General features: G+C 42.0%; 1 long non-coding RNA gene across 2 annotated transcripts in view; it reads right to left on the bottom strand.

Annotated features, from left to right (window-relative positions):
- Positions 1-1,438: 1,438 nt before the first annotated feature.
- The window catches only part of LOC125163523 (uncharacterized), a 53,796-nt gene continuing 38,375 nt past the window's right edge, over positions 1,439-16,859 (bottom strand). For both annotated transcript variants that reach the window (XR_007151489.1, XR_007151490.1), the window contains exons 2-3: positions 14,883-14,986; positions 1,439-1,942 (exon numbers count right to left, since the gene is read on the bottom strand). This is a non-coding gene — a long non-coding RNA (uncharacterized LOC125163523). The remainder of the gene's footprint in view (positions 1,943-14,882; positions 14,987-16,859) is intronic.

Here is a 16,859-nt window from a genome sequence, read left to right as displayed (position 1 = left end):
CTATGCAGACCACCCACATTTTCTCAGTAACAGCAACAGGGCTGTTTCACTTTCTTATCATTCATGTGTTCACCGGAAAGCACTTTTAATTTCCTTCAAGAACTTTTCCTTCCCATTCACAACCTGGCTAACTGCTCGGTGCGAGAGGCCCAGCTTTTGGTCTATCTCAGCTTTCGACGTGCCTTCCTCACTAAGCTTAATTAATCATTTCTAGCTTTTGATTTAAAGTGAGAGACATGTGACTGATACTTTCACTTCAACACTTAGAGGTCATTTTGGGGTTATTAATTGGCCTAATTTCAATAATGTTGTAAGTCAGGGAATATGGAGGTTCAAGGAGAGGAAGACAGATTGGGGAAAGGCTAGCTGGTGGACCAGTCAGAAGACACACACCATTTACTAATTGAGTTCACAATCTTATATGGGTGCAATTCATGGCACCCCAAAATAATTACAGTAATAACATCAAACATTACTGATCATAGATCACTATAACAAAATTAGTAATAATGAAAAGGTTTTAAGTATTTCAAGAGTTATCAAAATGTGACCCAGAGATACAAAGTCAGAAAATGCTGTTGAAAAACTGGTACCAATAGACTTGCTCAACTCAGGGTTGCCACAAAACTTCAGTTTGTAAAAAATGAAATATCTTTGAAGTGCAATAAAGAGAAACATGGTAGAATAAGGTATGCCTATAACTATAATCCACATAGAATCTTACTGTACACATTACCACAGTTCACTTATCACACTCAACATTTCATAAAAATTATTCCAAGCACATTGAAAAAGTTCTAGAATATTCCAAGAGCTGTATGGTTTGTTTGTTTTAATTTAAATTTTAGTTAGCATACAGTGCAATATTGGTTTCAGGAGTAGAATTCAATGATTCATCGCTTCCATACAACACCCAGTGCTCATCACAACAAGTGCATTCCTTAGTACCCACCATCCATATAGCCTATCTTCCACTCCCCTCCCCTCCATCAACCCTTAGTTTGTTCTCTATCATTAAGAGTCTCTTGTGGGGGGGCGCCTGGGTGGCGCAGTCGGTTAAGCGTCCGACATCAACCAGGTCACGATCTCGCGGTCCGTGAGTTCGAGCCCCGCGTCGGGCTCTGGGCTGATGGCTCGGAGCCTGGAGCCTGTTTCCGATTCTGTGTCTCCCTCTCTCTCTGACCCTCCCCCGTTCATGCTCTGTCTCTGTCTCAAAAATAAATAAACATTAAAAAAAAAATCTTAAAAAAAAAAAAAAAAAAAAAAAAAAAAAAGAGTCTCTTGTGGGGACACCTGGGTGGTCCAGTTGGTTAAGCATCCAACTCTTAATTTCGACTCAGATCATGATCTCACAGCCTGTGGGTTAGAGCCCCAAGTTGGGCTTTGTGCTGGGCTCTGTGCTGATGGTGCAGAGCCTGCTTGGGATTCTCTCTCTCTTTCTCTCTGCTCTTCTCCTGCTGGTGCACATGCACTAGCCTGCTTTCTCTCTCTCTGTCTCAAAAATAAATAAACATTTTAAAAAGAGTCTCTTGTGAAGAGCTGTATGCTTTTGAATTAGAATTTCTTCAAGTATTCATCAAGTATCTGCTCTTTCTTCCAGGCTGGTGTCCACTTACACTTCCCCTTCAAGTAGAAAAGCCAAAAAGGGAAGCTCAGATTCTTAAAAAGAGTCTTTCCACTCAGGACACAGCAGAGCCTGTCCCGCCTTCTTTCTGGGGCCTACCAGGCAGTCCTGGATTCTCTGCAGTAGGGTGTTGATTGAAACATCCTGCCTGGTTTTGTTGAGACAGGTCACCAGCATTTCATACAAGGCACCCTGCATGCCTAAAGTAAGAGCCCTGGCCGCAGGGATCTCATTGTTCTGGAGGTCCATCTGCCGCATGAGTAGGTTCCAGGAATTAAAGAACACAAGTTTGCAAAGTCATCATAGATGAGTTTCAGCCTAGGTTGGGTGAAAGCCACAGAGACAGTGAGTTGGGACACATTTCAGAAAGGACAGATGATGTGCAGTCAAGCCTAGACCCAGGAGTGGAACCTAATGAGCTCCCCCTGCTGGTGAGCCTGCTGTTCTGCATTCCTTATGGGCATCCCATCAGCAGAAAATCAGGCCACACTGCCTGGGCCTCACCTGAGCAGGAGGCCCTGGGGGAGTCAAGGTCAACAGATAATCCTGCCCTAAGGCAGGGCTGATTGCCCATCTGGGAGGATAGATGGGTTATGGAGTGAGAAAGCAGAATGTGTTAAGAGTCAGAGGGTAGGACAGCCTGTGGGAGCAACAGGTCCTCAAAGGAGGGAAACTACATGGATCGTCAGAGGGAGGTCCCAGGACTGCACCGGCACCTGTGCACAGAGCTGACACCACACTCTGAACCTGTGCTAAAGGACGCTCAGCACCCCTGCCTGACACCTTCCATGCTCCAGAGTGCAGGGCTGTAGGGTGAAGGTGTTTCACAAGCACGAGGAAGGACATGGCTCAGCACGGCCAACCGGCCTGGGGGCTGGTCCCAATGGGCCAGGTGCCCTCATACAGCCAGCCCAGAGCCCCCAGGCCACTTTAGAGAGCCAGGGTCAGTGCAGGACAGATGAGGCCTGAATCCACACAGGACCTTATTGTGGGCAGCAAGCAGATCCTGATAGTCTCATGCCAACGGGTCCTGGAGAAACTAACTCACTCTGTGCACTTAGGGTCCACTTCACAGCCTAGAAGACAGGGGGCATTCACCTTAGCAGAGGGGAGGGCCCTCTCTGCCTCATCTCTCTCCACAAGGATGGTGGGGGGACATGGTATGGGCTGGGGGCCTCAGACACTGAACAAGGAGCCCCTGGGACCTGTGACAGGGAGGGGGCATTCCAACTCTGGGGAACCCTTAGGGAGGGGAGAGAAAAGGGGGGGAGGGATGAAGTGAAAATAAACACAAAATCTCTGTTGGGTTCTGCTCTGACCAAAGCTGTATAAGCCCCCAACCCTTTCCTCCTGACTCTTGTCACTCATTCAAGATACTGACCACCTCTCTGTCCCAGCTGGGGGCCCTGAAGACCTGAGGAACCAGCTTGCCATCCTGGACATGGTCAGGGAACCCAAGACAGGGCTGGTGGTGGGCAGCCTCAGGCCAGTGGTCACTGGCTCCCCATGGGCCAGGTACTTGACTCTTGGTTGACACACTTGAGGTTGCTCCTGAGGGTGCAGGGACTGTCCTGGACCATCCCATCGGGCACCTGAGTACAGGCACAGGGAGGGGATCTGCAAGGGAAGGCTGGAAAGCTGAGGAGGAAGGGGGAGCAAGCTCCAGGGGCCCAGTGTCCCTGACAAGAGAGTGGGGGAAGAACAGCCTGGAGGGCCGGGTCCCCTCACTCCCCCTGTTTGGGTGGGGAGGGATCTGGGCCTGTGCGCTTCAATCCCTAGGGCCCTGTTAAGTGTTCAGAGTTGCACCTTCAGGAAGGAGCTGGGCTTCCTTTCAAGACCTACACGGAGCTTCCCTGGGCTGTAGGGGGGCCCCTGTGAAGGGGAATCTGTCCAGGTCAGGGATCAGAAGCCCCTTTGTTCCCAAGCTGAACCCCATCCTCCAGTCAGCCTTAGTGCAGGAACTTCTTGTCCCCCACCCGTTGACTGTTCCTACAATCACAGCCAGAAATGCAGTGTCAGAGAAGAACAATTACACTTTGCCCCTGAATCCAAAAAGTGGGGAAGAGATGCATCTTAAAGAGGGAAGGGGGCCTGGGATGAGGAAACTTTGGGAGCTACAAGCTTGGTCCTACTATGACTTTGTAGGCTGTGGCCACGTTTGTCCTCGTCGGCCTTCTCCTGAATAATGAAGTGTTAAAAATGAATCTTATGATTGAATTGAAATAAAGATGAACATAAACCAGGTCATACTCTATTCAATTTTTTGCTTCATATTTCAAAAGGAAATAAATCATCAAGTGCCCTAAGAAGCAGTCTACTGTGCCCAGTGGAAAACTCAACTGGCCAGGAGGAAAAGGTGCTGAGGAGGTGTGGGAAGGTGCCACTGCTGGGGGCAGTGTGGGGCCATGCAAAAAAATGGACAGACAGGGGCCACTGCAGGCTCAGGGAACAGGGAGGTGGTGAGGGGATGGCAGGGCTGCATGAAACCAGGATGGAGAAAGGGGTACAAGGAAACTCGGGTCTTCTGTGGGTTAAGAGCCCCCGAGGCCCCCACATCTCACCTAGTGAGCACTTCTGACAGAACTCAGGAGAATCTTTTCCAAGAAGAGTAACCAGGTTTGCATGGACACTCCATGCCTGTGGTCCTGCTGCATGGATTTAACTGTCTCATCTAGAGACAAGGGATAAATATTTGGTGACGTTTCCCTCACGACCCTCAATCCTTCATCACCACTCAAACCCTCTTCCACTCAGCTTGACTCAGTTGACCAAGTAATTTGAGGGAGCCATTTTCTGCAGCAACATACATGGGGCACACAAAGGACAATCACCACTCACCTGTCACTAACAGATGTATAAAAAGTACGACTCTTCATTATTTATTACATCAGGATTGGGGTGAAAAATCTGTTAGATCACAGGATCGGTAGCAAGAGATGGGGCTCCAGCTGGAAAGGAGACCTTGGGTGGCTTCCCCAAGCCCAGCCCTACTGGAGAGGCACAGGGCCCTGGGCTGTGAAGGCAGAGAGAGCCCCGCACCTGCCACGAGCACAAGGCATGGGGCTAAGTGGGGCCTGGCCCAGGCCCAGGCCCACCTCATAGCTCAAACCTAGCACTTTTCCACTTGGCCAAGCCTAGCTGCACCTATATAGCTCCAATGATGAGCTCTGTCCAGCTGATGTTCTAGAAGATTTCCCTACCAGGAGGCATGCGTTATAAAAGTAATTTCTGTTTTTATTTTATTTTATTTTATGGAGCTAATGCATCACTGTGTAACAGGGCATGATGGAGACCCAGTTGGAATCCAGGTTTCAGGTTGGCCATGACTGCCATGCAATTACCACCTTGCATCCACCTCTGGGAGTGGGGCCCACAGGTTCTGTGCCTGAGTGACATATTTGCAGAGCACGCAGAAAAGGGAGTATTCGAACAATTGGTAAAACCCACTCCTGTGTGCATGTGTTACAATCTCTCTTCTCTTCTGATGCATGGGTCCAGGAAGGAGGGGAAGCTGGTGAATGAATCCCCACAGGATTCCCGGAGGCTGGCAGTGCTGGTTGGGCACTCAGCTTTTGGTCGCCAGCGGAATCTGAACAAGCAACTCTCCTGCACTTGACCATGGTCTTTTTGATCCTGCATCTACCATGTACATTAGACCAGCACCGCCAACACAAGTACATTACAGGCCACACATTAAATTCAAATTCATAGTTACCACTCTAAAAGAGTACAAAGAGAGAGGTCAAATTAATTTGAACAATATATTTTTCAACCTAAAATAACCAACATAGTATCATTTCAATATGTAATCCATATAAAACATTCAGATGTCTTACTTTAATATTTCACTCAAAAAATAAAACCCATGCTCCCTACATGGTGTCCAGGGTATGTGATCTGCCTCTATCTGTCCTTCTGACTTCTTCACCCTCCACTCACCCCAGCTGCCCTCCAGCTTTGCTCAAAGAAGCCCAGTCCCTGCACTCAGGGGCAATAGTTCCTGGGGGGCCCTCTTAGGACCTCTCCCTGGCTCCCTGCACCAGAGACAGTGGCTCTGTATCAAAGTCACCATTCCCATCTGTCTCTGTCCCATCCATCACCCAATTATCCTTGGGGTTCCTAGTCTCTGTCCCATCCGTCACCCAATTATCCTTGGGGTTCCTAGTATGTCTTAACTGACACATTCTTCTGTCTGTCTGGATGCCACCCCAGAAGGAGAGTTCCAGAAAGCAGGGGCCCCATGTCCTCCACTAACACAGTGCCTGGCACACAGGAGACATCCAATAAACACCAGGGAAATAAAGGACCAGGACCTGCAGGCATCAGAAGACCAGAGGGACACGAAAACAAGGGCAGGGTAAGGCTTGGAAATCAGTCTTCCAATGTACCTGCTGGACACAACCCCTCCCAGGGGCTGGGCTCTCATCTCTGTGGGGCAGCTAATTGCCCTGCAGAATGGCTGAGGAAGTTAGGGCCTGTGGGGACAAGGTAAAGACAGGCATGAGTGGCAGCCAGACTCTCCTCCTTCTTGGGATGCTTCTCACATTCTCTCCACCCCAGCCAAAAAAAACAAACAGACTGGGACCTTTCCTCCTGCTCTATACTCTCTTTCTTTTGTATTCATGTTTGTCCCTTGGCCTTCGGTGCTAACAAGTTAATTTCACACCAGAAAAATTTTTCCAGTATTTTTTTCTCTTGTAATACAATAAAATGTATTTATTCCAGAAAACATGGGCAAGGAAAGTTTTTATAAGAATATGAAACCACATGTGATGTCCTCAATTAGAGACATTATTTTGTTCCTTTTAGTTGTTTTATTTGACCTTATGTGTGAATTAATTTCCTCTTTCTCTCTCTTGCACACACACACACACACACACACACACACACACATACTTACATTTAAGGGTTATATTATGAGCACACTTTTTAAAAATCAGGACATAGAGGGGAACCTAGTGGGCTCAGTCAGTAGAGCATGTGACCCTTGATCTCAGGGTCATGAGTTCAAGCCCCACACTGAGCATGGAGCCTACTTAAAAACAAACAAACAAACAAACAAACAAACAAATAAATATCAGGATATGGGATCACATGTTAAGTAACGAACTTCTGACTTTAACCTGACAAGCTCACCCCAAAGGAGCTTGCCAGTGTCTCACAAAATACCAAAGAGTCATACAGAAGAAGAGAAAATAGCAACACAGGAAATTGGGTCAGGGTCTCTCTGTTCAAAATGGCATCATGAAGATAGCCAAAGAAATATGATAGGAATAACTAGTAATGTTAATGGGTTTTTTGTTTTGTTTTGCTTTTGGGGGGAGGGGGGAGAGAGAGAGAGAATCTTAAGCAGTCTCCACGCTCCGTGCAGAGCCTGACATGGGGCTCAATCTCATGACCATGAAATCATGACCTGAACCAAAATCAAGAGTTGGACACTTAACTGACTGAGACACACAGGTGCCCTTTAATGTTAATGTTCTAATTTTGAGGGTTGTACTGTGGTTACAGGAGAGAATGCTCTCATTTGTTGAAAACATACACTAAAGCATTCAGTCATTGATCATGTCAACAGCTCTTTTCCAAATGGTTCACGACAAGGGTTTTTGCAGTTTTTGGAACTTTCCTTTAACATGAGAGTGTTTTAAATTAGAAAGTTAAATTAAATGAAAGAAAGAAAGAAAGAAAGAAAGAAAGAAAGAAAGAAAGAAAGAAAAGAAAAGAAAAAGTTAAAAAAAAAACCAGCTTATTTTGAGCCCAGTTCAATCGACTGTATCTAAACAAGGTAAAATGCAGACCTCTGCCACATAAAGCCTGCCAAGCATTTGGTGACATCTAAGCTCCCGTGTGTCCCTCATGTCCTCCCTGTTCCAGGCTGAGCCTCCTCTGAGTCCAGGGAATGCGGGGTCTCCTTTCTCTTCTCCCATAATGCTCTTGCCTCCTGTCTTTCCCGGTTCTCCTCCTCAGACTCTTTCCCTCAGTATTTTTTTATGAACATTTTCAAGAATTCAGTAGAGTTTAAAGACTTATATAATGAACTCCCATATATTCGCCACCTAGATTCTATAACCAAGATTTTGCCAAATCTGCTTTACTCCATATTTCTTTCCATATCCATCCCTCTGCCCATTCATCTGATGAAATTCAGTTGTAGATATCGGTACATTTCTCTTAATACTTCATCATATATTTCAATAACTAGGGTTCAATATTTGTTGACAGTTTTCTTCATGGTAAAACTTACAAAGAGAGAAATGCCCAGTTCTTAAGGGCACCACTCAAAGAGCTTTGAAAAATGCAGTCGTGTGTATAGCCCAAATGCCCTATGAGGTCATTGTACATAAGCATTATTTCAGAAAATTGCCTCATGCTCCATCTCATCCTAATCTGCCATATGACTGCATGAGAAAATGGTCTTTATCAGATGTCTTAACATAATAGGAGCATTTAGCATGAACGGGGGATCCAATGTTGTTAAATGCTTTTTCTGCATCCTTTCATCTATTCATATAATTTTTCCTCTTATACTGTTAATATAGTGAAAAACACTGATTAATTTTTCAAATGTTAATCCAACACTTATTCCTGTGATTAACCCCAGTTGGCTGATATGTTATCTTATTTAAATATTGCTGAATTTAGTTCACTTTGGTTCAGGATGTTTGCATCTAATTTCAGGAGGGATATTAATTAGTATATTTCTTCTTTTGAAATGTTTTGTCAGGTTTTGGCATTAGGGCTGTGCTGGCTTCATAAACCACTGAAGAACTCCTATATTTTCTGAAAGAATTTGTGTAAGATTAGTGTTACTTCTTCCATAAATATTTATAGAATTTACCAGTGAAACAGCCCAGGCCTACAGTTTTCTTTGTGGTAAGTTTTTAAATAATGAATCCCAATTCATAACTAGGTACAAGATAATTCAGATTATATTTTCATTTTGTGTCCATTTTGCTAAGTAGTATTTTTCAAAGAATTTATACCCTTTATCCAAGTTGTCTCATTTATTGGCATGAATTTCTTTGTAAGACCCCCCTTTTTAAGATTTTATTTTTAAGTAATCTCTATGCCCAATATGGGGGTCAAATTCACCACCCCAAGATCAAGAGTTGCACATTTCACCAACTGAACCAGCCAGGTGCCCTAGATCCCCTTGATATCATTTTAATGGATGCAGAATTTGTTGTGACATTAATCATTAATTCCTGATACTGGAATTTTGTGTTCTCTTTTTTCCTTTGTTAGTCTAGTTAGAAGTTTATTACTTTTGATGATCTTTCAGAAAACCAACTTTCCATTTTGTCAGTAGTATTTTTTATTGTTTGTATTTGTGACATAATGGAAGCATGTGGGGTGTGTGTGTGTGTGTGTGTGTGTGTGTGTGTGTGTGTGTAGTCTCTACCCCTAGTTCCTGAAACAGAGATCCTGGAACTTTTATGACTTCCTCAGTGATGGGGGCGATAGGAGTGTCTTTTTTTCTGATGAGGCCACTCTAGGTGGGCTCCAGGACAGCTTCTGGGTGAAAGCTGGTCACTGAAAGACCAAGCCATGATTAGAAGTTTGAAACTTTCGGCCCCTCACCCCCATTCTCTGGGGAAAGTGAGAGGGGTAGAGATTGAGATAATAATTGACAGTGCACTGTGTGAGTAAGCCTCCATAAAATCCCAAGAGTATGGGGTTCAGAGAGCTTCTAGGTTGGTGAACACATCCATGTGCTGGGAGGGTGGTACATATCAACTCCACAGGGACAGAAGCTCCTGCACTCTGGACTCTTCTGGACCTCACCCAATGTACTTTATCTGTCTACTCATTTGTATCCTTTATAATAAATCGATAAACATGTTTCCCAGAGTTATTTAAGCTGTTATGGCAAATTATTGAATCTGAGGAGAGGGTCATGGGAAACCCCAATTTACAGCCAAGTCAGACAAAAGCGTGGATCACGTGGGAGCCCACTGCTTGTGATTGATGTCTGAAGTGGGGATGGTCATGTGGGACCAAGCCCTTAACCTGTGGAGTCTGCACCAACTCCTAGTAATCAGTGTCAGAATATTCTATTTCACTGATTTCTATGCTTGTTACTTCACTTGGTTTAAATTTATATTTATCTCTATGGCTGATTAATGCTGATCTTGAGGTCACAGATTTTATATATTTCTTCCTTTCTTCTTAACAGGTTTAGTGAGATATAATTCACACAATTAATAATTATGATTCTTTATATAAATCACTCATTTAAAGTATACATTTCAATTGTTATATCTAGAGGGTTACACAACCATCACTAGAATCAATTCTGGAATATTCTTTAACACCCAAAAGAAACCATTAGTAATCATACTCTGTTGCCCCAACACTCTGTCCCTTTAATAAAGGCACTGAAAGCTATACATTTTAATCTGATTGCTGGTTTTCACAGCATCTGACATATTTTGATGTGTTATATTTTCATTGGCATTTATTGAGAGGAGTTTTTAAAGTTCCTTTTCTTCTTTGAATCATGGATAATTTAAAAGTGTGTTGCTTGATATACAAATTTTGGGGGTCTTCTTAGATATTGTTACTCATTTCCACTTTAGTTTCATTGAGTTAGAGAATGGTGCTTGTATGATTTCATGCGCTTACATTTAATTTAGACTTGTTTTATAGCCCAGGACGTGGTATATCTTAGCCAATGTACCATGTTCACTAGAAAAGAATGACTCTAAAGTAGATACTGCAAATGTGCTCTATGAATGTTAATTAAATCAACATGCTTTATAATGTTTAGATTTCTTATGACTCAATGAGTTTTCATGTAATCATTCTATCAATTGCTTATAAAGGGGTGTTATAATCTCCCTTTCATTCTGTAGATTTTTCCTTCATGTAGTTTGAAACTGTATGAGTTACATATACATATATGATTATTATGACTCCTTGATGAATTAGTCTTGTTAATATTACAAAAAATTCACTCTTACAAAGCTATAGAAATCAAAATGGTATGGTATTGGTATAAAAACAGATATGGCATAAAAACATGGACCAATGGAATGGAACAGAGAACCCAGAAATAAACCCAAACATATAAGATCAATTAATTTACTACAAAGGAGCCAAGAACATACAACGGAGAAAGGGCAGTCTCTTTAATAAATAATATTGGGAAAACTGGACAGCCATATACAAAAGAATGAAACTTGATCACTATCTCATACCATACACAAACATTAACTCAAAGTGGATTAAAGACTTTGAACATAATACCTGAAGTCATAAAACTCCTAAAGAAAACATAGGTGGTAAGCTCCTTGACATAGGTCTTGGTGATTAGTTTTTGAATCTGACACCAAAAGCAAAGGCAACAAGAGCAAAAATAAATAAGTGGGACTACATCAAACTAAAAAGCTTCTTCACAGTAAAGGAAACTATCAAGAAAATGAAAAGGCAACCTACCAAGTGGGAAAAGATACTTGCAAATCATATATCTGATATAGGGTTATTACCCAAAATATATAAAGAACACATACAACTCAATAGCAAAAATACAAACAATCCAATTAAAAAGTAGACAGATAAGCCCCACATTGGGTGAGCAAGAGTCCTGCTTTGGGTAAAACACAAGCCCTGGGTGAGCCCCGCTTCTCTCTCTCTCTTTCTCTCTCTACCTCTGTCTCTCTCCCTCTCTCTTTATCTCTGACCCTCGCTCACTTACGCCCTCTCTCCCTCTCAAAAAGTAAAATAAAAAGTAGAGCATCTGAACCACCATTTTTCCAAAGACAGAGACCAACAGAGACATGAAAAGATACTCAACATCACTAATAGAAATGCAAATCAAAACCACAATAAGGTATCACCTTACACCTGTTAGAATGGCTATTATAAAAACAAACAAACAAACAAACAAACAAAAAACAAGAAATAACAAGAACTGGCAAGGAAGTGGAGAAAAAAAGAAAACCCTTGTGTACTGCTGGTGGGACTGTAAATTGGTGCAGTCACTATAGAAAACAGTATGGAATTTCCTTTAAAAGTTAAAAATAGAAGCAACATATAATCCAGCAATCCCACTTCTGGATATTTCTCCAAAGAAAAGGAAAATGCTAAGTTGAAAAGACATATGCACACCCATGTTTGCTGTAACATTATTTACAATAGCCAAGACATGGAGGCAACTTAAGTGCTTATTCATTGATGAATGAATACAAAATTGAGGTACGTATATTATCTTGTATACATATCATGTATATATATAAATCCTGCCATTTGTGATCACATGTCTGGACTTTGAGGGCATTATGATAAACAAAATAAGTCAGAGAAAGATCAACACCATGTGATCTCACTTATATGTGGAATCTTAAAAAACAAAACAAAACAAACTTACAGACACAGCAAACAGATTTGTGGTAGCCAGAGGTGTGGTAGCCATGGGGGATGGATGAAATGGGTGAAGATGGTCAAAAGATATAAACTTCCAGTTATAAAATAAGTCCTGATGGTGTAATGTACAGCAGTGTGACTATAGTTAACAATACCATATTGCATATTTCAAAGTTGGTAAGAGAGTAGACCTTAAAAGTTCTCATCACAAGAAAAAAATTATAACTATGTGTGGTGATGGATGTTAACTAGACTTATTGTGGCGATCATTTCACAATATACACAAATATCAAATCATTATGTCATACACCTGAACCTAATATAATGTCATGTGTCAATGATCTCTCAATTAAAAACAAAACAAAAACAAAACACCACCACACATGCAGCAACCACACATGGGCCTGTTGCTGCTCTGGAGCCACTGAGTCCCCAGACCCCTTACTCTCCTGCTTTGTAAAAACCATTTCACACTTACTCTTCTCCTCCAGCACCTCCTCACTGCTTTTCAGTCTCAGCAAACGACTTTACTTCTTAACCTCAGGGAGAAAGTAGCTCTCTGTAGAAAACTTCCATGGGCTCCATTCAGGGAATCTCCCCACGCATTTGGCTTCAGTGTCCACACCCTCTGCCTCCCCTTCCATTAGGACAAATAAAGTTCCTTCTTTTTTTCTCAGGATATTCTTTGTCTTGAAGTCAACTTCATCTGACATTAAGATGGCCACAGCAGATTTCTTACCTCTACTATTTGAATGGTATATCTTCTTCCATCCTTTTATTTTCAATATATCTGTGTCATGCTTTTAGATTGTGTCTGTAGGGATGCCTGGGTGGCTCAGTTGGTTAAGGTTAAGCATCCAGCTTCAGCTCAGATTGTGATCTCACGGTTAGTGAATTCGAGTCCTGAATTGAGCTCCCATTGGGCTCTGCACTCACAGAGCCTGCTTGGGATTCTTGCTCTCTCCTCTCTCTCTGCCCCTCCCCTGCTCACTCTTTCTCTCAAAATAAATAAAAACTTAAAAAAAATTGCATCTCTAATTGACATTATATAGTTGGTCTCACTCTCTCATTCCTCTAACCTCTTCTACTTTTGAATTGCAGTGTTTATGGGATTTATAGTAAACATAAAAATTAATATGGTTGAAATAGCTGTATAAGTTACCATTTGTTTTGTTTGTCCAGTATTTCCCCCCCATGTTCCTCCTTCCCTGCATACTTTGATGTTAATTATTTTTTAGAATTCCATTTTATATGTGTATTGGCTTTTCATCTATACATATTTCCATCATCTCTTTTTTTTTTTTAATTTTAAGTAGGCTCCATACCCAGTTGGGGCTTGAACTCATGACCCTGAGATTAAGAGTTGCATGCTGTACAACTGAGCCAGCCAGGTGCCACTATACATATTTCCATCATGAATATACAATTGGTATAGGTAGTAAAATACACGACCTTAATTGTTTTCAGTCTATTGACAGGCTCTTAAAAAGAGATTATTGAGGAATAATTGACATGTGATAAACTGCACATCATTAAATTACACAATTTGATAGATTTTGACAGATGCATCTGTGAAATGCCACCACAATCAGCCTAATGACCATGTCATCACCCCTAAAGTTTCCTCTTGCCCCTTGATAATCCTCCCTTCTGCCCTGACCCTTTTGGACCCAGGGAACTATTGATCTACTTTCTGTCACAATAGAATAGTTTGAAGTTTGTAGATTTTCACATAGGTGGAATCAGAGAGGATGTATTCCTTTCTCTCTGTTTTCTTTCACTCCAAATTATTATTTTGAAATTCATACATGTTGTTCTGTATTTCAATACTTCATGCCTTTTCATTGCTGAATTTCATAGCATAATATTAGTGTAAAAAGTAAGAGACTTACAAGATAGATCAATTCATTACCGCTTCCCATTCTTTTTGCAGTAGATGTTCTAGGAATTGCCTATATACATGTTATAAACCACACAAACAATGTAGCAATATTTGTATATATTTTTAAGAAATTAAGAGGATATAACAGTCCTTTACATTTGGTTCATATTTTCTATTTCTGGTGATCTTTCTTCCTTTCTCAACATGTACATTTCCATTTGTTGTCATTGTTCGACCTGAAACCTTCATTCAGTCTTCTGGCAATGAAATGCTACTACTGTCTCCAAAATCACATTCATAGTCCTAATTCTTAAGCCCTTTTCTACCAATTTACTCTTTGACTTTGTTTTTTTGTTTGTTTATTTTTGAGAGAGAGAGAGCGTGAGTCCAGGAGGTGCAGAGAGAGAGGGAGACAAGTGGGCTCCATGCTGACAGCAGAGAACCCAATGTGGGGCTTGAGCCCACAAACTGTGAGATCATGATCTGAGCTGAAGTTGGATGCTCAGCTGACAGAGCCCCCAGGCGCTCTTTGACTTTGTTAATGACTTCTGCCACCTCTCAGGTTAGGAAACCTGGGCTACTGAACTCAATTCATCCCCTGCCAGTGTTATCATAATTGTTTCCCTCACATCAGTGTTACTTGCCACTTTCCTTTTCAGGCTGATACAACCTAAACACTTACCCTAACCACTAAGACATGTACCAAATGCTCCTCAGGGCACATCTGAGTTCACACATCTCGTCCCCCATCCAAAGAGCAAACAATTTTATTTTTACAAACAAATATCTGTAATGGTGCTAGTGTGATCAGGGCTCACCCACTGAAAAGTTGACACCTGGATCCTGGAGCTCATGGATCTGGGCAGTTCCTCTAGATGATATTCACTGACCTCTTTTCTACCCTCAACCTACCTGTCATATTTCCCACCACCCACATTAAATATACTCTACAACAGGACAAGATCATGTCAGTGTCAGTACAGAGAATTAGAGCCCAAGCCACCCACTCACCTGGGGAAGGCATGTCTTGAGCCTGGTGATCAACACTGTAGAAGGAGCATCAGTGACATGACATGGGCCTTCCTTTCCTTACGAAAGATCCAGGTCACAGGGAGCTGAGGCAGACACACAGATAACAAGGTTGACAACAGTGAAAAGGGCTTGGAGGGGTTGCCCAGGCAGAGGTGACAATGCCACGGGCGTAGGGACACTAGTGGACATAGAGGGGAAAGTCCACAGGAACAGGATCAGACAAGAGAGAAGTCAAAGTAATGGGCAGAGTAGAGGATAAGCCATTCTAGTTTGTGGTTATCTCTGCTTCTGGAGACCAAGGGTGTAGCCAGAGATCGACTGTGCCAACCTGTAGACGTCGGCTCATGGTTCGGTGTATGTATAAGAGAGGGAGGCAGAAAAACAGAGCTTGGCACATGTTAAGTGCTGTTTGTAAGTACATGTTGTGACTGGTATAAACATTAGCCACAAGGTTGACTTTAATTAAAATCACATCCTCCAGGCCAGCAATATTATAACCTGGGATCTTGCAACAACTCTGTCAGAGTCCAAATACAGGTGAATAACATTCCCCACCACCATCGCAGCCTCTCTGGAGATGGGATAAGGTGAGGATGATGAGACCCCATGCTATTTTCCTTTAGTTATTTAGGTCCTTGATCTCATCTCCTCCACCACACTGTGAGCTCCCAGGACTAGGATAAACATGGGTCATTTGTTTCCCTCCCCAAGGGCCCAGACTTTCCCTGAGTAAAGGGCTTGTTAGCTGCTTGGCGGGTTAATAAGAACACCTTCTCTTAGGAAACAAAGAAGGTGAGCCTAGGGATGGCCTTGTTGCAATCCCTAAGGAAAGTTTCCAGGCTGCAGCACAGGGAGGGGACCCAAAGGGAGCCCTGTGACTTCTGTTGAGGAGACACAGGCAGGAGTTCTAAGAGGCTGAATGCAGTGCAGAGGGCTGGAGAAGATGCTGAACAGAAAGTGTTCTGCAGATGTCCAGTGTCTGGATGTGTGCTCATCTGTGCATGCATGACAGGGACCCACCCAGGCAGAGAAGAGACCATCAGAAATCAGCAGGCTAGACAAGGGTTGAGGCTTGCCCAGGTCTTGGAATTGTTTTTGCTCCCATTCATCAGAATGGATGAACTGCATAAAGGGATGCCAGCTGGTTATCAGAAGTTTATTATTAGAGTCTTAGTAGTTAAAATTAGCCCAAGTAAGGTAACTGTATCCCAAGCCATAAAGTTTAAAAGGCAGTATCAGATGATCCAACTGATACTCAGTTTTCTTAATTTTGATGACAATAATACCCAACATTCTTTAAATGAATACTACAAAGTTCAATTCCCAACAAAGTAAATTTAACAATGTCTACTATTTAATAAAAAATTACCAGACATCAAAAATGGCAAAAAAAAAAATCTCCATAAACAGGAAAAATTCAATCAATAGAAACAATCAAGAAAAATAAGAGAAATAATGGAATTTAAATGAAGAACTTAAAACAGCTAATCTAAATCTTTTAATATTCTTCAGTGTATTAAATCTCCTGAATACGATCAGGAGGAAATGGCTGGTATTAAAAACATCAATGAAACTTCTAGATATTAAAAAAGTACAATGTCTGTAATTAAAGATACACTGAACGGGATTAACAGCAAATTAGATACTGCATAATGTCAGTGAGTTTGTAGACAGAGCAATAGGAAGACCCAAAATGAAACAAAGAGAAAAAATAAGGGAAAAATGAACAGATCCTATATTAGCTCTGAAATAGTATCAAGGATTTAACATACATGCAATTGGAGACCCAGTAAAGAGAAAAAATGGGCAAAATATTTGAGGAAATAATGGTTCAAAAATTTTCCAAATTGGATATAAATTATAAAGCCAAAGGTCTAAGAAATCCAACCAACTGCAATATAAAGAAAACCACACTCTGATGGTTAATTTTATGTGTCATCTTGACTGGATCACAGT

Source organism: Prionailurus viverrinus, chromosome B1 (genome assembly GCF_022837055.1).
Source record: "Prionailurus viverrinus isolate Anna chromosome B1, UM_Priviv_1.0, whole genome shotgun sequence".
In the NCBI taxonomy this organism is placed as follows: Eukaryota; Metazoa; Chordata; class Mammalia; order Carnivora; family Felidae; genus Prionailurus; species Prionailurus viverrinus.
Note: the sequence above shows the minus strand (reverse complement) of the source record. Positions and strands in the feature narration are given on the sequence as shown.